This window comes from Solanum dulcamara, chromosome 11 (genome assembly GCF_947179165.1).
Source record: "Solanum dulcamara chromosome 11, daSolDulc1.2, whole genome shotgun sequence".
Classification (NCBI taxonomy): Eukaryota; Viridiplantae; Streptophyta; class Magnoliopsida; order Solanales; family Solanaceae; genus Solanum; species Solanum dulcamara.
In genome coordinates, this window is record NC_077247.1 from 19,642,580 (window position 1) to 19,670,317 (window position 27,738).

The following is a 27,738-nucleotide window of genomic DNA, read 5'->3' on the forward strand; positions in this document are numbered from 1 at the left end:
CGGTGTTGGTTTGGATTATGTATCGATGCAGTAGGGCTAGTTCATTGCTTATGCATTGAGGCAACTTAAACTGCATGAGCACAACTACTCCCCTCATGACTTAGAGTTGGCAATGGTAGTTTTTCTACTTAAGATCTAGAGGCACAACCTATATGGATTTCGCTGTTAGATCTATACTGACCATATGAGCCTTCAGTATATTATGAGCTAGAGGGACCTTAATTCAAGTCATCATCAATGGATTGAGCTCCTACAGGACTATGACCTCTCTATTCTCTACCATCAAGGCTAGGCAAATATAGTGGTGGATGCCTTGAGCTGGAAAGCAATGAGTATAGGCAGTCTAGCTTTCTTTTCTATTTTGGAGTGATCGTTGGCTTTGAACATCCATTCCTTAGCTAACCGGATGATTCGGCTTGATATCTCATATTTTAGATAGATATTATCCTACATGGGGTTCAGTCATCCTTGTTAGATTATATCTGAGATTGTCAATTTGAGGATGAGTCTTTGGTGGCACTTATAGATAAGGTATTGGCAGGTGATGCTGGTTAGGATACTTTAGATTCAAATGGGGTTTTGAGGTTCGATGGTCGATTGTGTGTTTTGAGAGTTGGGAGTTTGATTCACCTTATCATTAGTAAGGCCTATGAATCCTGATATTCTATCCATCCGAGCACAGCTAAGATGTATTGTGATTTGGGGAAGCACTATTGGTGGAGTGGTATGAGGAAACACATCTCAGACTATGTGTCACGTTTCTTGTGTTGCTAGTAGGTGAAGGCCGAGCATTTGAGTCCTAGTGGTGAGTTTCAAAGATTATCCATTTTAAAATGGAAGTAGGAGCATATCACTATGGACCTCATTATTGGTTTACCTCGGACTTCTAAAGGCGTTAAATGTATTTGGGTTATCATGGATCGATTGACCAAGTCATCACACTTCCTTCTAATTTACACTTCCTATAGTACCGAGAGGTTGGCGCATATCTACATTCAGGATATGGTTCGTCTTCATGGTGTGCATATTTCTATTATCTCAGACTGGGGTTCACAATTCACTTCAAACTTTTTGAGGTCTTTTCAAGAGAAGTTGGGCACCCATGTTTACCTAGGCATATCATTTCACCCACAGACTGATGGCCAGTCAAATTGCGTTATTCAATCCTAAGGACATGTTACAAGCATGTGTTATGGTTTTTGGGGGTCAGTAGGACCAATTCTTTCCTTTAGTGGAGTTTATGTATAATAAGAGCTACCACTCTAGAATTCAAATAGCCCCATTTCAGGCCTTATATAGTAGGCGTTGTCACACTTCAATTGGTATGTTTGAGTCTATATATCCACCTAGTCTTTCATGTTTTGATGTTGCACCAGTATATTCCAGATGAGTATCATGTGCTCCAGTATGATTTGGTTGAGTTAGATATTCGTCTGACCTTTGTAGAGGAGTTAGTGACCATTATAGCCAGAGATGCTAGACAGCTATGATTGAGAGCCATTCCTATTGTTAAGGTTCGTTGGAGGCACTGTCCAACTGAGAAAGTTACTTAGGAGACCAAGCCAGAGATATGGGAGCAGTTCCCCAGCTTATTTGAGTCTTCAAGTACTTCTTAACTCTTACTTTCAAGGAAGAAAGTTCTTTTTAGTTGTGGATGTTGTAATGACCCTCCAGGTAATTTTTTGCCTTAATTCCTCTTTTTCATTAATTAGAGCTTTCCTGTAGTGACCCCAATTCATTTATAACTTGCTGGCGCTGACTGTTCAGTTGCCTGGTTGTTCATTTGGGTTCTAGGACCATTTCCCTGTTTGGGGCTTTTATAACTTGAAAAGTTAACTTTGGTCATAACATCAAGTAAACGACCTCAAAACAGAATTCTAACGGTTCCATCTACTTAAGAATGGCCAAATTAGGCTAGTAGCATGGTCGGCATGAGTATCAAGGAAATTAGTGCGCGTTTGAGGCCATTTGGCTTTTTAGCTTTTAAAATTTGGCCTAAGATTGACTTTGGTCAACATTTTTGGAAAACTTGCCCGAATGAAAATTCCATTAGTATAATTAAATCCAAAATGTTGATTTTGGTCCAGAATGACCTTTCATGTCCTTCCCAAGGCTTTTGATTGCATCTCAAGGCCCATTATGGAATTTGGCTAAAAATAAGGCTTGAGTGTGAGGCCCACTTTTTATTAAAATGACCTCATATGGGGATTTCGAATGCGTGATTGATTTTCGAACATCAAATTTTATAGGGAAGCATATCTCATTTGAACACCCGAAGTTCTGAACGAATCTCAAGCATCCCATCAAAGACTTGGACATTCCAAATCTTATTTTGCACCAGTTGTGTCTGGTACCATCGCTTATTCCATCCCTGGTCACTAAAGCGACAAGGGAGTTGCTAAAGCGACCAGGCCCCAATGGGCGAGGGTTGCTAAAGCGACTAGTCCCCTCGTTTAAGCCACTAGTCACTTTTGATATCGCTAAAACTAAGCCTGCCTCGTCATGGAAGTCGATTAAGCAGACTTCAAGGATGTTTTTATGACACCTATAAGTTATTTGTTTAAGTCCCAAATTCATTTTGTGATCATACATTCACACATTAATTTCTCTCTCATTTTAAAAGCGATTTGGGCGACTCGAAAGGCTAAAGTGTGGGGTTTTTTGAGAGAAATATTGCAGTGTTTTTAGAATTAGCTGTAGAACCTTTGTTTGAGGTAAATTTACTTGTTTTGTTGCTTCACTTATTGTTTTGATCTTAATTGTGAACTTTTGATGCATTTCAATGTTTGGACTGATTTGACCACCGAATTGTGTTCATTTTTGGAACACAAGTTTGGGGTAGCGTTTAGAACTTTTGTACGAAATTAGTTCCAGAATTACTAAAGCAGGTCCCATATTCTTGATTTTGTCTCTGAGATTGGTCCATCTTCTAATTCAATATTTTTAATGTCAAAATGACCCTAATAACGCTATATACCTATTTTTGATAGCATGACAGCATTTAGAGGTCATTTGGAAGGGGAAAACTCTGATTCTGCGATTTTAAAGCATGCGTGATCGGCCTACAAGTAGGCTACAATTTCCCCCTTCTTTATATTGAGCTTGGTAATGTAATTGTGTGGTTATTAGTTAGAATTTGGGATTGCGTAGTATTGAATCATGCTTAGTCGCTACAAATTATATTTTAGGCCTTTAAGGGGTTTTATCGAGTGTTTTGGAGCATGCTACTCACTTTGTTGATCATCCATGCTAATGGTGCATTCGTATACTTGTTTTATTGTCATTTGAATCATGTTCAGCCTTAGTCTAGGTATGACTAGTGCTTGCCTTAAAGTAGCATGGTTCGGACCTGATAAGCCATAGTATTGCCCTGACGTCATTTTAGCAGGCTTAGATCCTTGTAGAATGGTGTAGCACACTTGAGTCTGATAGAATGGTCCTTCTCTAGGAGGTACACTTGCTCTGATGACCTTCCAACTCTACTTCCCCAATTCTTTGGTTTTAATGAGCTTCGACGACAACATCGGGTTCTATTATACTATTCAAGATTGCTTTGGGGTTCAGTTCTGATGGTTTTATTGATTGAGTAAGCATGGATGGAAATCCAGAGAATTTGGCATCTATCGATCATTAAGAGCACTCACAGTAGCTATATTAGGCATCTTTGTCGGACATCCAGATTCAAGCACCGGCCTCGACCGTATTGGCACTTCAACGAGTATGTAGTTAGAAGTTTTGGCCTCAAATATTTAGGTCCTTATAAGGAGTATCCGATTAGAGGTCCGGCCTCAGCTATTTTTGGAGAGCATCCAGTTAGAAAGGTCTGGCCTATATACTATCACATTTCACTGGATTGGGTTTAGGTTCTAGTTCTATATCCTCTAGTCTTTGGTTCTCAGTTTTAGATCTCAGTAGTTATAGTTATTATGTGTACTATCAGGATTATGTGATCCATTTGAGTTTTTATTTAAACTTGCACATGAGTGTACCTTCTGGGCTTATGGGGGTCTAGTTAGGTATAGTTTAGTTGTACATTACTTTAGTTAGTTCTTTCTACACTCGTGTGCATCTCATTTCTTTATTTTACTTTAAACTTCCACTCTTGACTTCCGTTTTGTCTATTCCCTCTTTTCATATTGCCTTTACTTTTCAAGATCAGTCGGCCTGTGATGCCTACTGGGTACCTGTTGTTTTGGTATGTATGTTGTACTTTGCATCTATTTTCATGATGCAGGTTCGAGCACTATTGGCCAGCGTTGATTCGACCTTGGAGCGGTCTGATCTGGAGACAGGGGTGAGCACTTGGAGTTTTATACTATTCGGGTCTCCATATGTATATATAGACTAGTCTTTTACTTTTTTAAGATAGGTCTTGTTTCAATGGTCCACTTTTGGTACTTGTACTCCTTTTGTTTAGACATCTCTATACTAGTGACTTCCAAGTCTCTAGGAGGGATCATTGTATATATTCATTTTGGTTATCTTCTGCTTATCTCTGATTGTTATTTATATTAGAATTTCTTATTCCTAGTTAGTTTCTATCCTTAAACCCATTACTAGCTATTCCAGGATACGGGTTGACTTACCTACTGGTGGTGTCACGACCTAATACTAGGGCCTAGACGTGACACGACGAATGAAGTGCTTAGAGGCACCTCACCCAATCCTCTTAGCATTCATCAAGCAATTCAACGGCAATGATAATCAACAAGCGGAAACATAAAGGGGATAATCGGGACTAAGAGACTTCACATTACACAAGAGTCAAACTCAACATAACGTCACTTTCTATGTCCAACAATACCTTCTACATTTTAAGACTTGTCGGGGGATAAGACATGTCCCTAGCTCACCCTCAAGATTTAATAAAGGATACCAAAATGAAACTCAATGTCTAACATAATATAAGCCAGAAAAGGGTAGGGGTGTTGTTCCCGGATTATAGGAACTCACCACTAGTAGTAGCCTTCGACGATCAATCTAATATGAGGAGGAGAGTGTGGGGCAACGCCGGTTCATACATGGTGATATAATGTAGGAAATATTATGCATTAGTACTTTGAATTTCCTAAGTATGTGAGTATGCTATGAAATGAAAAATATAAAAAGAGAGACATTTATAAGCAATATGCATAAGTGGATGCATGCATGATAAATCATCGTGTGAAACTTTATAACATCATTTTATGGGGAAGTGACCATAACCGACATTTAAGACCATGCAAGCTATTACATGAAATCTGATGACTCTTGCATCAGGGAAGACCGATGACTCCTGCACCGAGATAGGGGAGGTTACCTTTCCGAGGCACCCTCCATTAAATCTTTAATATTAACTTAACTTTAAGGGATTTTGTGGATCCACTAGCCTAAATTAGCCTACAAGGGCTACTACGGTGGAACATAGTTAATGCAACATGAGACTTTACTTAAGGATCCCTTCGGTCGAGTCTCCATCTACATGCTACATTCATTGTTAGGTCAAATTCCATGAAATAATATTTAAATAGCATAAGAATACATATAACTTTAACATAAATCATCATTCGATGAAATAGCTCATTCGAACCTTTTATATTTGATTCAAAGCGAGAATTGTCCTTTCACATTGAAACCTTACTTTGGCTGAGAGGCCCTTTCACCAATCAATCATTTCATAAAGACTCTCTTTCATCAAAACATAGGCATTTGATTCATAACCTTTCATTTGGAGTCAAAGCTTTCAATTCAACTTTACTTTAAGGTAAGGAAAACTCGGTGGGTTCATTTCATAAAACCTTCAAATGTATATAAAGAAATCTTGCATGCATGAGAGTGTTGGAAAATGCATTAAATTACACATCTTAAAACAACCCACCATATACACTTTAAACACACCTTTAAACCTTCATATAGGCACTTTAACAAATAATTCATTTTTATAAAATTGAGAGTTAATATATACCAATCACTACTAAAAAACTTGTAAAAAACAACCAAAAAAAAGCGACGGACTGCGTCAATTAAAAAAGCAACGTAATTTGAGACGCAGTCCATCGCTTTTTTTTTTATAAAAAATATATATATTTATAAATAGCGACGGACAGAGACTATATGTTCGTCGCTATTTTTGGCGGATTTTTTAAATATATTTAAAAATTAATTATAAAATAAATATAACGACGAAGTCCGTCGCTTTTATTTGAAAATAATTAAATATAATTTTAATATTGCGTCTCCGTCCGTCATATTTTATTATATTTTATTTATCATTTTTTTGAAATAAGTGACGGACAGCGTCTCTAAGTCTGTCGCTTATTTGGTCAAAGGCAATCAAATATTTTTAAAAAGCAACAGACAGAGCGACACTGCCCGTCGCTCCATCTGAAATATTTTAGAATAGAGATCTGACTTTTTTCTCATTTTTGGTCTCTCTCTCTCTCTCTAAACCCTCCCCCTTCTCTCTAAAAATTCCACCCCCAACCCTCGCCGCCGCCGATCGCTGTTGCCGCCGCCACGCCTCCTCCGTCGCCATTGTTGCCACCACCCCTCCCCACTGTCAACCTCTCTCTCTCTGTATTGTTAATAAGGTTAGTTAGTTTTAGGGTTTTGATTTGGAAAAAAATTATTAATTTGTTGATTTGTTAGTTAATTTATTTTATTTAATTTGTTTAATGTATGTTATTAACATAGTTAATTTATATATGTGATTTTGAATTGGTGAATGCTTGAAATTAGAGTTTAGGTACTTTGTTTGAGTTGGGATTTTTTTTTGAATTAAATTGTGAATTACATATATTTTTTGGAGTTGGAATTAAAGTATTGTTGATATTCAAATGTTATGTTTAGTTGGTTAGTTCTTGAAGTGAGAATGTGAATGAAAACTTTAGGGCCTTAGTTTGAATTGTGTTTTTTTTTAAATTAGATTGTGAATTGGGTATTGTGTTAGTTGGACTTGAAGTATTTTTGAAGATAAAATTACGGTTAGAACATGAACTAATTAGAATTTAGGATTTTTTATGTTTGGAAGATATTCAAGTTAAAAAAATATTAGGTTGAATGATTTTTGATGTTTGGAAGATATTCAAGTTATGAACTTGGACTTTAGGTTTTTTGAACTTAGAATATTTTTTTGGTTTGTATAAATTGTGAACTTTAGACTTTGAAACTAATTAGGACTTAGATGCTTGAATTTTAGGATACTTTAATATAATATAGAACTTGACCTTAGAACTTGAATTTTGAAACTTGAACTTAGAACTTCGAACTTGAAATTTTGTTGACTTTTGAAATCTTTTTCAATTGTAGTAATTATGAACAAATTAAGCTAATTAGAGTTAGACCATAGTCATAGTCATGAACTTAAACTTTAGGAATTTTGGAAGTTGAACTTTGAATTTTTTTGGTTTGTATATGTTTGAATTCTTTAAGCTTTAGAAGTAACTAGAACTTAGACTTTAAAACTAATTAATTAGAACTTTATGTTGTCATGAACTTGAACTTTAATTAGATACTTGAATACTCCTATTTTAGAACTTTAATTTGTATATACTTGAAACATGTAATTTTGTTCTTCTTTAACTTAGAACATCTGACTTGAATTAATTAGAACTTGAATTATTTATAATTTGAACTTAATTATAAGTTGAATTAATTATAAGTTGAACTTAATTATTATATAAATTAATTAAATATTACTTGAATTTAATTATTATATGAATTAATTAATTAGAACTTGAATTAAATAGAATTTAAACTTAATAATTATAAGTTGAATTAATTATAAGTTGATCTTAATTATTATATGAATTAATTAATTATAACTTAAATTAATCATAACTTGAATTTAACTAATATATGGATTATTAATTATAACTTGAATTAATCATAACTTGAACTTAACTAATATATGAATTAATTAATTATAACTTGAATTAATCATAACTTGAACTTAACTAATATATGAATTAATTAATTATAACTTGAATTAATCATAACTTGAACTTAACTAATATATGAATTAATTAATTATAACTTGAATTAATCATAACTTGAACTTAATTATTATATGAATTAATTAATCATAACTTGAACTTAATTATTATATGAATTAATTAATTATAAATTGAATTAATTAGAATTTCAACTTAATTATAAATTAAAATAATCATAATTTGAACTTAATTATAATATAAATTAATTAATTATAACTTGAATTAATTAAAATTTGTAGTCTCGATGAATTATAGTCATTATGAACTAATTAATTAAGCTTGAATATATGTAATTTTGTAGATGGATTATCGTTTGTGGATGTATAACATGCATTATGAAGTTGGTGGTGGTTTGAAACCTGAATTTATTGATGGTTTAAGAAGTCTTATCAATCATGCCATGACACTTGATGTTTTTAAGAGAAATGGATTGGTTAGGTGTCCTTGTCGTGAATGTAGGTGCTTGAAATTTTTTAATCCAGATATATAGTTATGGTTCACTTGTATGGTAATGGATTTAAGCCTAGATATTTTGTATGGGTTGATCATGGAGAAATAGATGGATTGAATAATATATTTTATAATCTGCTGCACGTGGATGGATATAATATGCTTGCACCACATAGTCAAATTAATGTTGAACATGATAGGGTTCTACATGATAGAGTTCAACTTTATACATTTCAACATGATATAGTTCATAAAATGGTTAATGATGCGTTCGGGGTTCAAGGTGGGATGGAACCCGAATAATATTTTGATGAAACTCCTAATGAAGAAGCAAGACGTTTCTATCAACATTTAGAAGAGGCTAGTCGTCCACTATGTGAAGGGAGTCTGCATTCTGCTTTGTCAGTTGCAGTCAGGTTAATGAATATTAAATCAGATTGGAGTGTTCCTCATGCGGCTATGGACTCAATGGTTGATCTTTTGGGCGAACTAGTTAATCCTGAGTTTAACATACCTAAGAACTTCTATTAGGCAAAGAGATTGGTTTCCAAGTTAGGATTGTCGTATGATAGAATTCATTGTTGTGTTAATGGTTGCATGTTGTTCTACAAGACTGATAGTGAATTAGAAAATTGTAAGTTTTGTGGACAAGCTCGTTATAAGAGGACTCCTGCTGGAAAGATGGTCCTAATTAAGGCAATGTATTATTTACCTCTTATTCCCAGATTAAAGAAGTTGTATGCATCGATGAGGTCTGCCCCACATATGAGATGGTACCGTGAATATAGAAAGTCGCCGGGTGTCTTCTGTTATATATAGTTTGATTATAACTTTTATTTTCTAATATGCAGCAAGATTATGAGCGGCACATACGTGAGATGGGAGATTCGGTTCATCTAACGCCTGAACAGTCCACTCAAATTTGGAAAAAAAAAGTGGTTGGAGGTAGCCACAAGGGCCGAATATATAGAATGGGCTCTAGGAATAATGTACGATGACTCCAATCAGGTTTAGAAGGTATTGGATCATTGCATCAAGTCGAGGTCATTGACGGGGTTCAGATGCAATGTCTTAGCAAATTGCAGAACTTACACGCCGTTGGAAGAATCAGAGAAAAGGAGGATCGAGGATCAAAAAAGTATAAATGAACAAGTTGAGCAAATTAAAGAACAAGTGCTCAACCTCGCCCGTCAGCCTCCGCCCCGTTATTCAAGAGCGTCCACTCTGGATGATTCCGACGATAGTGATGAATATATAACAAATAGTCATTAGGGTTCCCTATGTTAGTTTATGAACATTTTGAATTTTTTTCGTTAACTTTGAAATACTTTAAATCATTCTAAATTATGATTTTATTCATTTTAAGTGTTTAATTATGTTTGTTATTATGTATTTTGTGAATTTTATTTGTTGTTATTTGTGTTTGAATGGGCTAAATTGAATATAATTGAATTGAATTTTGATTGCAGGTGGGCAGCAGAAACTGCAGGTTTCTGCTGTCAAAAGTGTTGCCGAAAAAACGACGGACAGGGTCCTTTAGTCCATCGCTCGTAGGTGCTCGTTCTATTTTGATTTGTATTTTTTATATATATTTTTCCAGAAAAGCGACGGGCAGGGTCCTTTAGTCCGTCGCTTTTCTGGTTTTTTTTAAATATTTTTCCAGATAAACAAAGCGACGGATGAATACTAAATGTCTGTCACTTTGGATTAAATAATTTCTTTTTAAAAAAAGATAAAAAGATGGAGTCCGTCTTATTTTTTTAAATATTTTTTTAATTAAAAAAATTTGAAGCGGCTCAGTCCATCACTTTTTACGACCCTGTCCGTCGCTCCTTCAAAAGCGTCGAGCAAAAAAGCGACAGCAGTGACTGTGTCGCTTTTCCATCGATTTTGACAAAAAAAGCGACGCAGTCCGTCGCTTTTTTGCATCGCTTTTTGGCATTTTTTTAGTAGTGAATATAAGTAAATAAACTTCAAATATATCATAATCTATGCATTTTGATTCATCATGTAAAATCCCATAAGATTTCATCATTAATGATTAAGATGCTAAGTTGAGAAAATATTTGGGCTCCATGGATGGAAGAACCCATGGATGAAAACCTACATACCTTGGGAACACAACATCCCTATAAGAACTTGAGGAAGAATGGAGACTTGAATGCCTTGAATTGGTAACCCTAACTTTGCCTTGAAGTTCTTGGGAGAGTTTGAGAGGAGGGGAATTTAGTATATTGAGTCTAAGTATAAAGAATGAGGTTTTAGGGGTTATAGGGTCTTTAGATAGAAGAATTCAACCTCCAAAATGACACTATTTTGAATTAAAATGTAAGAAAAGACTAAAATACCCCTTTAAAAATATGGCCTGAAAGGACTTCATAGGGACCCTTCATGGTTCGTGGTGGGGTCCTGCGATGAGGGACGTATAAAAACTTGATAAAGGGCATGCATGGTAGTATCTAAAGTTTCACCATAGGACATTTTCACGGTCCATGAAGATCACTACGGGCCGTGAAATGTGGCCGTGGTGCAGTTTTGTAAGTGGACCTATAGAGTGTCCACCATGAGGACTCATCATGTTCCATGGAGAGTTCCACTACCCGTGGTGGGCATCTGTGGACCCTTTCTTAAGAAAATTCCTGAGGGTCCTGTGGAAAGGCTCACCACGGAGGGCTTCACGGCCAATGGTACTCCATTGTAGTTCGTCCCTTGCAGTTTGAGTCCCTGAATCTCTACCACAGTGGATCACCAAGGCCTCGTGGTCTTTACCACAGTCCATGAAAGCTTCCATGGTCGGTTTTAGGTGCCAGTTTCTACAACCTCTCTGAAAATTCATCCTTGGTTCCTTGGTTTATGACCTTTCATATTTTTGGGGTCTTACAATATCTTCTCCTTGGGAACATTCGTCCTCGAATGAGAACCATTGACATAGAAGAGGACATGGCATGAGGACTAGCAACCTAATATATATACAATGATATTTAAAATGCATCAAACATGAAACCTTTAAGCTTTTGCATAAAACGTAACTTTAATATTCAACTTCATGAATATACATGCATATGAAGAATTGGAAAACTAAAACATAAGAGTCTTAAATACTTTAGCATGGAGGACTTATTACCTTAGTCTTGAGTAGAATGAAAAACATGAGGGTAACATTTCACCATGTCCGCTTCCGCTTCCCATGTGGCACCTTCAACCTGTTGATTCCTCCAAAGGACTTTAACGGATGCAACCTCTTTGTTCCTCAATCTCTTGACTTGCTGGTCCAAAATTTCAACCGAGACCTCTTCATAGGTCAAGTCCTCTTCAACATTCACTACCTCCAAAGGTACAATGGAACTAGGATCTCCCACACATTTCCTCAATATAGACACATGGAACACCAGATGAACCATGGTTATTTCCGAAGGTAATTCCAACTTATAAGCTACTTTACCAACCCAATTCAAAATTCTATAAGGCTCCACATACCTAGGGCTCAATTTACCTTTCTTGCCAAACCTAACCAAACCCTTCATGGATGAAACCTTCAAATACACCCAATCATCCACTTTAAACTCAAGATCCCTTTTTCTAACATCGGAATAGGACTTCTGACAACTTTGGTCCATCTTCAACCTCTCTCTGATGACTTTAACTTTCTCTAAAGCATTAATAAGCCAATCAGAGATCTACATCATCTCCTATACAAAGACCCGAATGGCGCCATCTCAATACTCAATTGGTTGCTATTATTATAGGCAAACTTGATAAGCGGTAGGTGGTCATCCTAATTTCCCTTGAAATCTAACACACAAGCCCTTAATATACTCTAGTGTCTAAATCGTCCTTTCAGCTTGCCCATCAGTTTGAGGATGGAATGCGGTGCTTAACTTCACCTTAGTACCGAGTCTCTTTTGAAATGATCTCTAAAAGTGAGAGGTGAATTGGTTACCATGATCCAAAATAATGGACAACGCCACACCATGCAACCTTACCAACTCTCGTATATACGACTTAGCATAATCTTCGGCATGATATGAAGTCTTGACCGGTAGGAAGTGAGCTGACTTAGTCATTCTATCCATAATTACCCATATCGAATCGTGATATTTCTGGGTATGAGGCAAACACTACAAAATCCATATTCACCTTTTCCCACTTCTATGTAGGTATTTTGATATCTTGTGCTAGGCCACTCGGCCTTTGATGTTTGGCCTTCACATGTTAACAATTTGGACATTCTGACACAAACGTTTCTATGTCCTTCTTCATTCCACCCCACCAGTCGAACTCTTTTAAGTCTCGGTACATTTTCATCGAATAGGATGAATAGAGCATGAAGAATTATGAGCCTCCATCAAGATCAAATTCCTTAGAACACCCACATCCGAAACACTTAACCGACCTTGGTAGTATAGCACCCCATCTCCCCCTTGAGAAAAGAGTTCTACCTTCTTTTCCTTCACTAACTTCTTTAACTCAAAAAGTGTCGGGTCAAGGTCTTGTTTTTACTTGACATCCACCACTAAAGAGAATTTGGACCCATTTTGGACAACTATACCACCATCATTTGTACCACACAGTTTTACCTAGTCTAGCAAACTGGTGAACATCTTTCACCTACTCCCTCTTCCCTTCATCAACATGGGCCACACTCCTCGTAGACACTCCACTAAGTGCATTAGCAACTACATTGGCTTTACTCGGATGATAGTGCACACTCATGTCATAGTCCTTGAGGAGTTCTATCTATCTCTTTTATCTTAGATTAAGGTATTTTTGGTTGAACACATATTAAAGACTTTTATGATCGGTAAACACATCCACATGCACCCCTTAGAGGTAATGCCGCCAAATCTTCAAATAAAAAACAATAGATGCCAACTCAAGATCATGGGTAGGGTAGTTACGTACCTTTTCCTTCAATTGCCTAGAAGCATAGGCTATGACCTTTCCATTTTGCATTAAGACAAAACCCAAACCAATCTTCGAAGCATCATAATAAACTACAAAACCTTCTAACCCTTCCAGTAGAGTTAAGATAGAAGTGGAGGTAAGTCTATCTTTCAAAGTTTGAAAACTCTTTTAGCACTCATCTGTCCATATAACGTTTGCTTTCTTTTAGGTCAATTTTTTCAAAGGGGATGAGATGGAACAAAACCCTTCTATGAACCTTCTATAGTACCCGGCTAGACCCAAGAAGCTCCTAATGTCTGAAAGAGACAATGGTATAGTCCAATTCTTGATCGCCTTCATTCTCTTAGGATCAACCTTGATCCTATCACCAGACACTATGTGACCAAGAAATGCCACCTCCTTCAACCAAAACTCACACTTACTAAATTTTGCAAAAATTGCCTATCCCTCAACATTTGGAGCACAACCCTCAAGTGATTCTTATGTTCTTCCTCACTTCGAGAGTAGATTAAAACATCATCAATGAAGACCATAACAAAAGTATCAAGGTAGGGTTTGAACACCCTATTAATTAGGTCTATAAATACAGTTGGGTATTAGTCAACCCAAAACTCATCACTAAAAACTCAAAGTGACCATACCTTATTTAGAAAGACGTCTTGGGAATGTCATACTCCCTCACCCTAAGTTGGTGATAGCCGGGGCAAAGGTCAATCTTGGAGAAGTAGCTTACCCCTTGTAACAGATCAAGCAAGTCATCTATGCTAGGGATTGGGTATTTATTCTTATTGGCCACCTTGTTTAATTTCTAATATCTATGCATATTCGTAGTGACCCATCCTTCTTTCTTACAAATAGAACGGGAGCACCCCACGGTGAAATACTTGGCCTTATAAACCCTTTTTTTAATAAATTCTTCAATTGTTCCTTCAACTTTTTCAATTCTATTGGGGCCATCCAGTAAGGAGAAATAGAGATAGGCTGGGTGTCGGGGAGGAGATCGATACCAAAATCAACTTCACTTTGGGAGGGACACCGGGAAAGACATCAAAAAACTCATTGACTACGGTGACCGACTCAATAGGAGGACTTTCGAAGTTGATATCTCTAACCCTCAGTATGTGGTAAATACACCTCTTAGAAATCAATTTTTAGGCCTTAAGGCAAGAGATGAACTTACCCTTCACCACCGAATCATGACCCTCCCATTCAAGAATGGACTTATTTAAAAATTAAAACTTGACTCGACGAGTCCTATAATCTATGGAAGCATAAGATGCATGTAACTAATCCATGCCAAGTATAACACTGAAATCCACCATGTTAAGCTCTATTAAATCGCTAGGGACAACTTTATGCATGATGGACACGGGACAACCCTTATAGACTTTTCTAGCCACAACCTACTCACCCCGGGGGGTAAACACCAAATAAGGCTCTAATAACATTTTAGGCATGATACCAAACCTATTAGCTAAGAATGGAGTAACAAATGACAAGTTTTCACCCGAGTACAATAATGCATATGCATCAAAAGTAAAGACCTTTAACATACCGGTAACAATATTTGGTGCTTCATCAACCTCTTGCCTCCCATGCAATGCATAGAAATAGTTGGTGCGTTGGACACCTCCTTGAGCTTGTATGAGTAACTTGGCCTTGAGGTCTACCATCCCCACCACCTCTATAATCCCGAGCATGGTGACCTGCTTTGCTGCATTTCAAGCATGCATTTGAGCTCGCCAAGCACTCCCCTTTATGGGTCTTCCCATACTTCTTTCACAGGGGGAAAGCTTGGGTACCACCATTATCTCTTGGGACCATTGGATTAGGACCCTTATCCTTGTTGAACTTGGGAGGAGGAGTATTAGTGGAACCTTGTCCTATAAATCATTTCCCACCTTAGCCTTTGCCATTTCTACCATAACCGGACCTTTGAGGGTTGAATCCTCAACTATCTACTCTAGCTTTCTTGAACCCTTTAGACCTCTCCCTCAACTTTTATTCTTTGATTTGTTTGGCATAAGTCATTAACTGGAAGATGTACATTTCCTTGACGAACATGGCCATCTTGCACTCCTTGGACACCAAGCTTGAGACATTGGAAATAAACTTGCTCATTCTAGCATGGGGGCCGAAAAACATAAAGGGAGCATACTTTGATAATTTTGTGAATTTGAAGGCATACTTTCTCACACTCATACTCCCTTGACGTAGGTTGATGAACTCTTGGATTTTTTTGTCCTCCCTTATCTCCAATTGAAATAAGCGGTCTAGAAAGGCACCTTTGAACTCTTCTCATCCTATTGGCCCCATCTCTTCATCCCTCTCCAAAACCCATTGCTCATACCACACTCGAGCTACACTCAGTATTCTCATTTGGTGGCGCACCCATGATGTAAACAATTTGATACACCTCATTGATAAACTCCATAGGATCCTCAGCTAGTTTAGAACCATCGAACCCGGGCGGATTCATCCTTTAGAAATCCTGAATCTTAGAGGTCAGATTTTGCATTTGAGGAGAAGGTACACCTTGATACCCTTGGCTGGCTACGGCTTGAGCCAACAATTTAATGGAATTGCAAACCTTGGTATGGGTTACCCCTCCTCATGATGTGGGACATAAGGAACTGGAGGAGTTTTGTCTTCATCGTTAACCCTTGCTCTTATAGGTGCTCTTCCTTGAGGCATTATCTAGAAAAATAAAATGGGCCATTAGTTAGAGGAAGGCTTAGGACACTCTACAACATGACATGAATTTGAAAAAAGTGAAAATTTTCTAAATGTCTCATAGTATCCTATTCGTAATTATGGAGCACTTCAAAACCATGAACAAGACCCAATTTGATGCGGTATGTTGGAATCTAAGGACCATTTCATAACCTTGTGCTCTGATACCAAGTTTTTCAAGACCCAAGCCTAAGGCTTAGACATGACACAACAAATGAAGTGCCTAGAGGCACCTTACCCAAGCCTCTTAGCATTCATCAAATAATTCATCAGAAATGATGATCAACAAGTAAAAACATAAAGGGGATAATCGGTACTAAGGGACTTCACATTACACAAGAGTAATGTCACTTACTATGTACAATAATACCTTCTACATTTTCAGACTTGGCGGGGGATAATACATATCCCTAGCTCACCCTCAAGATTTAATCAAGGATACCAAAATGAAACTCAATGTCTAAACATAATATAATCTAAAAAAGGGTAGGAGTGTTGTTCCCGGATCATGGGAACTCACAAATAGTAGTAGCCTTCAACGATCAATCTATCCACGAGGAAAAAAGTGTGGGGCAACATCGGTTCCTACATGGTGATATCATGTAGGCAAAAGTATGCATTAGTACTTTGAATGTCCTAAGTATTTGAGTATGCTATGAAATGAAGAACATAAAGAGAGAAACATTTATAAGCAATATGCATAAGTGGATGCATGCATGATAAAGCATTGTATGAAACCTTAAAACATTCATTTTGTGGGAAAGTGATCATAACCGACATTTAAGACCATGCGAGCTATTACATGAAATCTGATGACTCTTGCATCGGGGCAGGCCGATGACTCCTACACCGATACAGGGGAGGTTACCTTTCCATAGAACACTCCATTAAATCTTTCCTTCAATATTTAACATTAACTTTAACTTTAAGGTCTTTTGTGGATCCACTAGCCTAAAATAGCCTACAAGGGCCCCTATGGTAGCACATAGTTAATGCACGAGACTTTATTTAAGGATTTCTTCAGTCGAGTCCCAATCTACATGCTACATTCAGTACTAGGTCAAATCCCACGAAATAACATTTACATATCATAATAACATAAGCATGCATATAACTTTAAATAGCTCATTCGAACCTTTTATATTTGATTCAAAGGAAGAATTGTCCTTTCACATTGAAACCTTACTTTGGCTAAGAGGCTCTTTCACCAATCAATCATTTCATAAAGACTCTCTTTCATCAAAACATGGGCATTTGATTCATAACCTTTCATTTGGAGTCAAAGCTTTCAATTCAACTTTACTTTAAGGTAAGGAAAACTAGGTGGTTTCATTTCATAAAACCTTCAAATGTATATAAAGGGATCTTGCACGCATGAGAGTGTTGGAAAATGCATCAAATTAGACATCTTAAAATAACCCACCATATACACTTTAAACACACCTTTAAACTTCATATAGGTACTTTAGCAGATCATTCATTTCATGAAATTGAGAGTTAATATATATCAATATAAGTAAATAAACTTCAAATATATCATAATCTATGCATTTTGAATCATCATGTAAAATCCCATAAGATTTCATCATTAATGATTAAGATGCTAAGTTGAGAAAATATTTAGGCTTCATGGATGGAAGAACCCATGGATAAAAACCCACATGCCTTTGAAACACAAAATACCTATTAGAACTTGAGGAAGAATGGAGACTTGAATGCCTTGAATTGGTAACCCTAACTTTGCCTTGAAGTTCTTGGGAGAGTTTGAGAGGAGGAAAATTTAGTATATTGAGTCTAAGTATAAAAAATGAGGTTTTAGGGGTTATAGTATCTTTAGATAGAAGGATTCATCCTCCAAAACGATACTATTTTGAATTAAAATGCAAGAAAAGACTAAAATGCCCCTTTAAAAATCTAGCCAAAAAGGCTTCACGAGGACCCTTCACAGTCTGTGGTGAGGTCCCGCGATGATGGACTTAGGAAAACTCGGAAAAGGGCCTGTAGGGGTAGTCTTTGAAGTTTCACCATGGGACATCTTCATGGTCCGTGAAGATCACTACAGGCCATGAAATGTGGCCGTGGTGCAGGGATGCAAGTGGACCTGTAGAGTTCCACCACGAGGACTCACCACATTCCATGGAGGGTTCTATGACCCGCGGTGGGCGTCTGTGGACCCTGCCTTAAGAAAATTCCTGAGGGTCCTAGGGAAAGGCTCACCACGGAGGGCTTCACAGTCCATGGCCCTCCATTGTGGATTGTTCCCTGTAGTCTCTGAATCTCTACCACGGTGGCTCACCTCAGTCCGTGGTCCTTACCACAGTCTGTGACGGCTTCCGTGTTCAGCTTCAGGTGCCATTTTCTACAATCGCTCTAAAAATTCATCCTTGATTCCTTAGTTTAGGACCTTTCACATTTCTAGGGTATTACAGGTAGGTTATAGTACGTGATATCATGACTTAAGAAATCGAGTCATGATATAGTATTAGAAGGAGTTTTCCAGACAACAATGATGAGATGAAACGACCCTTAGGCACTTCTACACTTCTATTCCACTCTAAGACTGGCTCATTCTGAAACTTAAACTTGACTACTTTAGTCCTATAATCAATTGAGGCATAAGAAGTATGAAGTCAATCCATAGTAAGAGTGAAAACAAAATCCACCATGTCTAACTCGACTAAGTCATCTATGGTTTTTTTTATGATAGATTGAGATGATGTAATCTTTATAGACTCTCTTAGATAGAATGGACTCACCAACAAGAGTAGAAACACTAAAAGGCTCTTGAAGGCATTCAGGATCAACCATAACTTTATGGCTATATAAGGAGTTACAAAAGATAAATTTGTGCTTAGGTCAAGTAGGGTATTAGTATCAAGAGATAAGACTTTAATCATATCATTGACGATGTCTGGCGAGTTATCATGATCTTGACGACTAGCCATAGCATATAGATGGTTTGAACCTCTACCTCCCCCTGAATTAGCACCCCTTTGGGCAACCCTGCCTTATAGAGCCGCTAATGAAAAATGGGCCTTATTGCCTTTCAGTCCCCGAGTCTACTCCCTATGCATGGCCGGCACTCGGAAACTATTAGTGGTTTCCAAGCAAATCTTTGGCATGGCTAACTACTCAGCGAAAGACTCAACTCAATCAAATGGAATCATAAGGGTGGGCGTTTAAAATACTATAAAGTAAACTCATACATTTCTAAAATAAGTCTCTAAATATATTATATAATACTGTTTAAAAATTGACACTGAAAGGTTTAATTGACTCAACTCTATCTCTATCTATAAAGCCTCTAAAACTCATGAGATAGGTATTGGGATAGGCACATAGCTACCTCAAAAGAACTAATGAATAAAGACTGAATGAAATTAAACGGATCTCCTTCGAAGGCAACAAGGTCTCACCAATAAGATGGATGAATGTGATTTTCAACGATGCACCTGTTAAGGATCTTTAACACCTATATTTATATCATAAAACGATGAATGTCGTCAGTACATAGACTGTATGGTATGTAAAATGGTTGAAAGTAAACATACTCACCGAAAGAATATTAAAATGAATATTGAATTAACTCAACTCAATAAAACATGCAATTATGAAAATAAGTCAATGCTTCACAAAATATAAATAAGTGAATGCAACTCAGTATGAATATAATGTTTAATCTTTGAGAGTTTTTCTAATCGACAACCATCATTATAAGCATCATGATGATACAAGGAACTGCTCTCATTATCAGAGCCTTCCAATACCTTGCCAGGAAAAGGAACGCAACTCATCTCATAAATCTAATAAAAGTCAGTAGTAGGGACAAAAGTGAGGAGTCGCCCGAATCAATGGCATAATCCTATCCTACGCTGGCTACTTTGTTTATGGAGTTTGAGTCATCTAAACTCTTACCCAAGTCAATGCTCAATATACTCCCAATATATATATATATATATTCTATTCCTGACTATGGGTAATCAGTGAAATGTTTTCAAAATATTGGATATTTTGATAGCAAAGGAGTTCTTTCGTCTCGAAATCTGAATAATATTCATTACTTAAAGTGTTTCTTTCGATCATTCATCGAAAGGAGACACTTGATTTTGAATTTGACCAATTGAGATATCAGGAAACAATATTCTTAATTTCTTCATTCGAAGTGAATTCTTAGCCTATTTCTGTATTCTTTCTAGATTCAATATATATATATATTTGACTTTATTTTGTAAATCTCAAACTCGTCTCAACTCTTATGCTTGCTCTTTAAAATTATCATACATCTTAAACTACTCGTGTCTCATCAAACTCTTTCTTAAAATGTCATGTATGCTCAAATACTCAAACCTATTTGCACTCAGCGAAAAACATGCATAAAGTCAATGATATTTAGCTTTATGAACTCAATAGTACAATGTACTCAAAGACTCTTTTCTCAATCAAAACATGAAAATATATCATTATTTAACTCAATATAATACTTGGTATAAAGCAATTGTAATTTCTTAACTAGGGTTCATGTGAATGCAATCATGAACAATAATCCAAGAATTCAAATAATGAGAATAATCGCATGAGGAATAAGTATACTGAGAACTCAACGAAACACATCATAACCCACTCGAATGCTCAATAAGATAGGATAAAACTCAAACTTGAACCTCATAATATAGAATTTAGATGTAGGGCACGATAATGAACTCGGTCCAATGTGTCACACATGATTTTGTAAGAATCTGGCGGTTTTGAAAAATGAAAAAAAATAAAAAGGGTAAAATTATTTTTTAAAATAATCGAGTCGTCACTTAGAATTGAGTTTTTTTTTTTGGGTGTTCCAAGTCACCTAATAAAAAAGGAAATGACTCTTTATTACTCTTTTTTTTAGACTACAAAACAAGAGATGAGGTAAGGAATTCTATCGACCGGAGGAAAAGTGTGAGGCACCCCTCGAGTCTCGTGGTTTAAGCAGGGTCGCTTCATTGAATCATGTTTGGCTAAAATAATTTTTGGAGAAAATAAATTTGCATTGGTCACTATATTTACAAATAAAATAAAATAAAATAAAAAATAAAAAAACTTGATTTGTGTGATATCATAGCCTAGGAGCGTAGCCGCACACAAGACCTTCTTTAAAAAAAAAACTCACGCCGATGATCGTAACCGAACACATGGTGGTACTTAATAAATTTTATTTATCACAAAAATAATAACTAACGACAATCTTTCTTTTAAAAAAAATAATAAATCAACTACTTGTTATAACACATAAAGCATAAAGAGATTATTTCTTTTTATTAGCAACAATGACAATTATCAATTTCACAAGATTAGAGGGAAAAAAATAAAAAAAGTTAGTAGAATGTTTCTTTTTTAAAAAAAAAAAACAAAAAACAAATATCTATATATAATCCAAAGGAAGAAAATCTAGACTAGGATTAAGCCAAGTGGCAATGCAGTAGAAAGATATGCATCAGTTTTAGGACAAAATTAGTTAATTAGGTAATAATTAGTTATTAAACATTTAACATTTTTTTAAAATTCAAATATTACAGAAACATTTTAAAATTAAACATTTTAGTTATATCATTTTTGAATTTGAATTTAAAATAATTAAATAACTATATATTTTTCAAGGGCACCTGTTTTATTTTAAATTGGGTCCTGTTTTAAAAAAAAATCAAAAGTGCAAATTATTTATATTAATTTTACAAACTAAAAAATATAATAATCATGTTTATGACTCTTTATTTTTGGGAAGTTATCAGATATTTTATATTAAATATTTAATCAAAATACTCCACAGTTATTCATTTTTTATTGCAAAAAAGATGTACATTGTTTACATTAATTTTTTAAATTTAATTATATATATTTTTAACATGCACGTCTAGGATTCTTTTTGTTTTTTGTAGGAAGCTATCAGTTTTTTTTATACTAACTATTTAAATTAACTTTCCACATCTACTCCTTCTTTATAGCCAAAAAAATGCAAATTGTTTATATATATTTCTTCATTTAAAAATAAATTTTTAATAAACATATTTAGGACTCTTTTTTGGGTAAGGAATCAGATTTTTTATAGTAAATATTTTAAATTAATAATAAAAATGGAATGATTTCTAAAGGCAATTCAAATCATCGATAAACTTTTAAAACAAAAATTAATTTTTGAAATGAAAATGCTTAGATTAATTTATCTATCCATTTTAATTTGAACTAAGAGATAAAACTTTTGAAATAAAATTGATCAAATACAATAAATATATGAATTTTTTTAAAATATTATATAATTGATATTTGATTTTTAGAAATTAAAATAGGAAATTTTAAAAATTTTAACTGCTCCATTTCTCCACTAACTCCACTTCATGCAACCCCACGCTCCTTAATTTGTAAATTTAAAATTTAAAATATAAATTCAAATTCAAAAGATATGTAACAAATCAGATCCATACATTGCCATTTATCTGTGAATGACTAACTAACCCCACATTTTCCAACTGCATGACCCACGAATTTTAAATTATTTACAATTAGAATTTATACAATTCTTATAGTTCTCAAAGCCCCATAACCGGCATCAGATAGGAACGTTCGAATCTAACTTCTTTATTCCTGAGTTCCTCTCAAATTCGAAGTTGTTTTCTCTCCTTTAGTACTTCCTAAGTCAGAAAAATTAAGAAGATGTGGCAAGATACCATAAATCCTTTTTTGCTAGATTTGATTCTGCCGAATGCAATAATTAACTTGATAGACTCCTAATTCAGCAACACTTATTCACCAGATTGTATATGAGCCCGTTTGGATTGGCTTTAAGTTGGTCAAAACCAACTTAAAGCCCCTTTTTAGCTTTTGGACGTGTTTGCCTAATGCTGACTTTAAGCCATAAAGTTCTTAAAGTCAGTCAAAAATAAAAAGTTAGGATTCCTAACTTTTTTTTTCCAAAGTGCTTAAAGTCATTTTCTTTGACCATGGAAATTACTTTTATATCCCTTATATTTTAACTAAATTCTCAAACTACCTTTTTTTTATTCTTTTAACCCTAAAATTCACATCATAAGCACTTTTATCCAAACACTCAACTGCTTATTTATAAAAATAACTTTTAGCACTTCAAAATTCTAAAAGCACTTCATACATAAAAGTTACTTTTTTAAGCCCATCCAAACGGGCTCTATATCGAAAATAATGTTGTGTGATTATACTGAATATGCCGTTGTTGTATGATCGAAAATAATGTTCTTTACTTTTAATGCAGTTTAGCATTAGTTGACATGCATGTTCAAAATGGACTTATCTTTTCGATCTTTTATTTAGCTTTTACGTAGCCTATTAGTGAACCTTTTTCTTTGTTTTTCCATAATTTTGTGGAACAAATGGTGTAGCTTTGTTTGTGTGAGTTAGTAGAAGAAATTGTACTATATGCAGAAGGTAGTTGAAAAGAACTCAGTGCCATTTTGAAAGTCTTTCAGATTTAGCATAGGATTGGAAAGATCAACAAACTCGCAAGTTTGTAGTAAGCATTGATTAAGGTGCACTTATTTATGTATCTTGGGATTTCAATTCTCAAAATGATGGCTTATCATTTCTTCTCTCCTTGAATAGGTACAACATGTTGTCTCTATTTACTGTTAAAGTCTAATGGTCTTTAATTCTTTATTTTTTTTGTGAGATACTTGCTGATACTTTTGATCCTATGCTTTAAGTAGTGACAAAGGCCATCGTTGATTTTTTTGTTATTTATTTATGTATTTTAATTGCTAATTATTACTCATCATATATCTGGGTATTGGATAATCTAAATGATCATTCAAAGTATGTTCATCTATATTGGAGTACATTTTAACAATTTTGGTTTCTTGAATGGGAGAGGTAGCATTGCACTACGTAATTCATTTTGGGTGAAAAAAACTTATATTTGTTCAACATTGCTGCTTGAGATTTGTTTGTTTGTGTTGGAGAAATTATAAGATTACAAATTACAATTAAAAAATAAAATGAAGAAATTAACTTCACTTCTTGGCTGAGGCGCGGATATCTCGCTCTCTTTAAAGAGATTCAAGCCCACTGCAGTAAATCGTTTCACTGGTCCAGCAGTAGTCCTCTTGACTTGTCCCCTCCAGGATACAACAGCCTTATCACAAAAATGTAACTCAACAAACTCTGGACAAGAGTTGAGTTTAAAGCTCTACACAAAGAACACCTCTCTTCAACTAATAAGAACTCTCTTTTTTATATAAACTTAACTCTCTCAATTTTTTCTTCTCTTATTCTCCCTTCAAAACAAAGAAGACCTCTCTATTTATAGGAGAGAAAATCATACAAAGATGAAAAAATAATAGAATGCCATCATTATCATCATTTAGTGTACCATTATGATTTAGTGCACCATTATGATTTAGTGCACCACTTATTAGTGATAATTAAATTAAAAATACATAATAATATGATTTAGTGCACCACTTATTAGTGATAATTAAATTAAAAATACATAATGGAATGATTTAGTCTTGCACTAAATAAAGATGATAATGAAAGACATTTTTATGCACTAAAGAAAGAATAATAAAGATGACATTAAATGTCATCAATGGACAATTGCTAAAATTGCAATTTAATAAAATGTTAAAATGTTCACACACTAACAATCCCCCACTCATTTTAATATTGTATAAGAGAGTTTATCAGCTGAAGGAAGATTACTATACATAATGAAGGTGTGCTCTGCATTGAACCTCCACTTAGTGAAACAATAACTTTTACTCCAGAGTCGTAGTGGTCTCAGACTTGAACTATGACTGCTTAAGGGACATAAAATATTACTGCTCACACATAGTAATCAAGGTATTGTCACGAGCTTTATAAGCCAGCACATTACGGCCTTGTGCTATCCCGGTTTTATGAGTGCTTTTGAGAATAAGCCTAATTCTCATAGGAAGCGGCCTACTTCCATACTCACATAGGTGAAATCTATCAAGAGTGCTCCTGTAAATTTAACACTCCACCCATACGGGCTACAGATTTTCATTAAGAGTTTTTAAAACTCAACCTCCTCAATTCACTACAGGAAACAATGCACTCACATCATAGGGAGGGAATAAAAATAGTGCATTTTTTTCACAACAAGTCATCATATGATTCGTTTTTCCCATTGAACCTGGTTATAGGATCTCTAGTCTCCAAGTTGGGTTTCCTCATATATGACTCATGTATTTATAGGCTTCAATCCCATCCCCCTCGATGTGCTCCAGACCTTTTCTCTTGTTAAGGCCTTAATAAGAGGATCTGCAAGATTTTCACAAGATTTGACATAATCAACATTAATGGTACCACTTGTCAAATATGATCTTACATTACTGTGTTTCCTCCTTATAGGTCTGGATTTACCGTTGTAATAACGATTTTGAACTCTACCAATTGCTGCAGTGCTATCACAATGAATTAAAATTGGAGGAATTGGTTTTTCAAAATAAGGTATTTGAAATAATAAATCTCTTAACCAATTCGCTTCCTCACTAGCTGAAGCTAAAGCAATTAGTTCAGCCTCCATGGTAGAGTTAGCAATTATAGTTTGTTTTTTTGATTTCCAACAAACAGCACCACCACCCAATGTAAAAATGTAACCAGTGGTAGAACAGGAATCACCTGCTAAAGTGTTCCAATCTGCATCAGAAAAGCCTTCAAGTACAGCAGGATATTTTTTATAGAACAAACCACAAGTTTTTGTTCCAATTAAATATCTCATAACTCTTGTTATAGCATGCCAATGTTCATTACCTGGCTTGCTAGTAAACCTGCTAAGTACTCCTACTGCATATGCAATATCAGGCCTAGTGCAATCAGTCACATATCTCAAACTTCCAATTACGCTAGCATATTCCTTTTGATTTATCACATCAATTTCACTTTGAACAGGAAACAAGTGTACACTTGAATCAAAAGGAGTTAAAACATGCTTGCAATCAAGAAAGTTATATTTTTTTAAAATTTTCTCAACATAATGTGACTGGTCAAGGAAAATTCCATCACATGTTCTAGTAATTTTTATTCCTAGAATAAAATTTGCCTCACCAAGATCTTTCATATCAAAATGGCTTCTAAGAATGTTCTTAGTATCATCAATAACATTCATATTCGAGCCAAAGATCAATAAATCATCAACATATAGGCAAATAATAACATGTGTATTATTCCAAGACTTATGATATATGCACTTATCACACTCATTTGTTTTAAAATCATTTTCAATCATGCAGGAATCAAACTTTTCATGCCATTGCTTTGGTGCCTGTTTCAAGCCATATAGGGATTTAGTAAGTTTACATACTTTGCTTTCTTGGCCTGCTTCAACAAAACCTTCAGGTTGTTCCATATAAATTTCTTCATTAAGTTCTCCATTTAAAAAAGCAGTTTTTACATCCATTTGATGAATATGCAAATCAAAAATTGCAGCCATAGCAATTAAAAGTCTAATGGATGTAATTCTTGTTACCGGAGAAAAAGTATCAAAAAACTCTAGGCCTTCTAGTTGCTTAAACCCTTTAGCAACTAGTCTAGCCTTATATTTATCGATTGATCCATCTGGTTTTAACTTTTTTCGTAAGACCCATTTGCAACCAATTGTTTTACAACCTGGTGGTAAATCAACTAACTTCCAAGTTTTATTAGAAATTAGTGATTCCATTTCATCATTTACAGCCTCTTTCCAAAAAATAGAATCATACGAAGATAAAGCTTCTTGTAAAGTGAAAGGGTCATCTCCAACATTAAAAACATAAAAATCAGGCCCAAAATCTTTTTCTACTCTAGCTCTTTTACTTCTTCTTACCTCAAAATCATCAATTTCTTTATTTTTTAAAATGGAAGAAGAAGAACTAGGTAGTGATAAAATATTTTGTTCAATTCTTTGACCCCCACTATTTTTAGAATCAAAAGGAAATTTATTTTCATGAAAAATAGCATCACCTGATTCTATTACAATTTTATCTTCAAGATTAAAAAATCAATAGGCTGTACTATTTGAAGCATAACCAAGAAAAGCACAAGTAGTAACTTTCTTACCCAATTTTGTAACTTTGGAATCCATTAGCCTCACAAAGGCTAGACAACCCCAAACTCTTAGATATCCCAAATTTGGCTTATGACCTTTCCACAACTCAAAAGGTGTTAGTTTAGTCTTTTTATGAGGCACTCGATTTAACACATAACACGCAGTCAAAATAGCTTCACCCCAAAAATTCAAAGGTGCATTTGACTCAATAAGCATGGCATTAGTCAATTCAACCAAAGTTCTATTTTTCCGTTCCGCTACACCATTAGATGAAGGAGAATAAGGAGGAGTAGTTTCATGAATTATTCCCAATGATCTAACAAAAGAATTAAACTCATTTGACTCATATTCACGGCCTCTATCACTTCTAATTCTTTTTATTTTCTTCCCAAACTGATTTTCAACCTCATGGAGAAAAAATTTAAAATTTTTAAAAGCATCACTTTTATTTTTCATTAAGTAAACATATGTAAACTTAGAAAAATCATCAATGAAAGTGATAAAATATCTATTTCCTCCACGAGTTAAAATTCCTCCAAGTTCACAAATATCAGTGTGAACTAATTCTAATAAATCAGTTTTTCTTTCAACTTTAAAATGAGGCCTTTTAGTGATTTTTGCTTTACT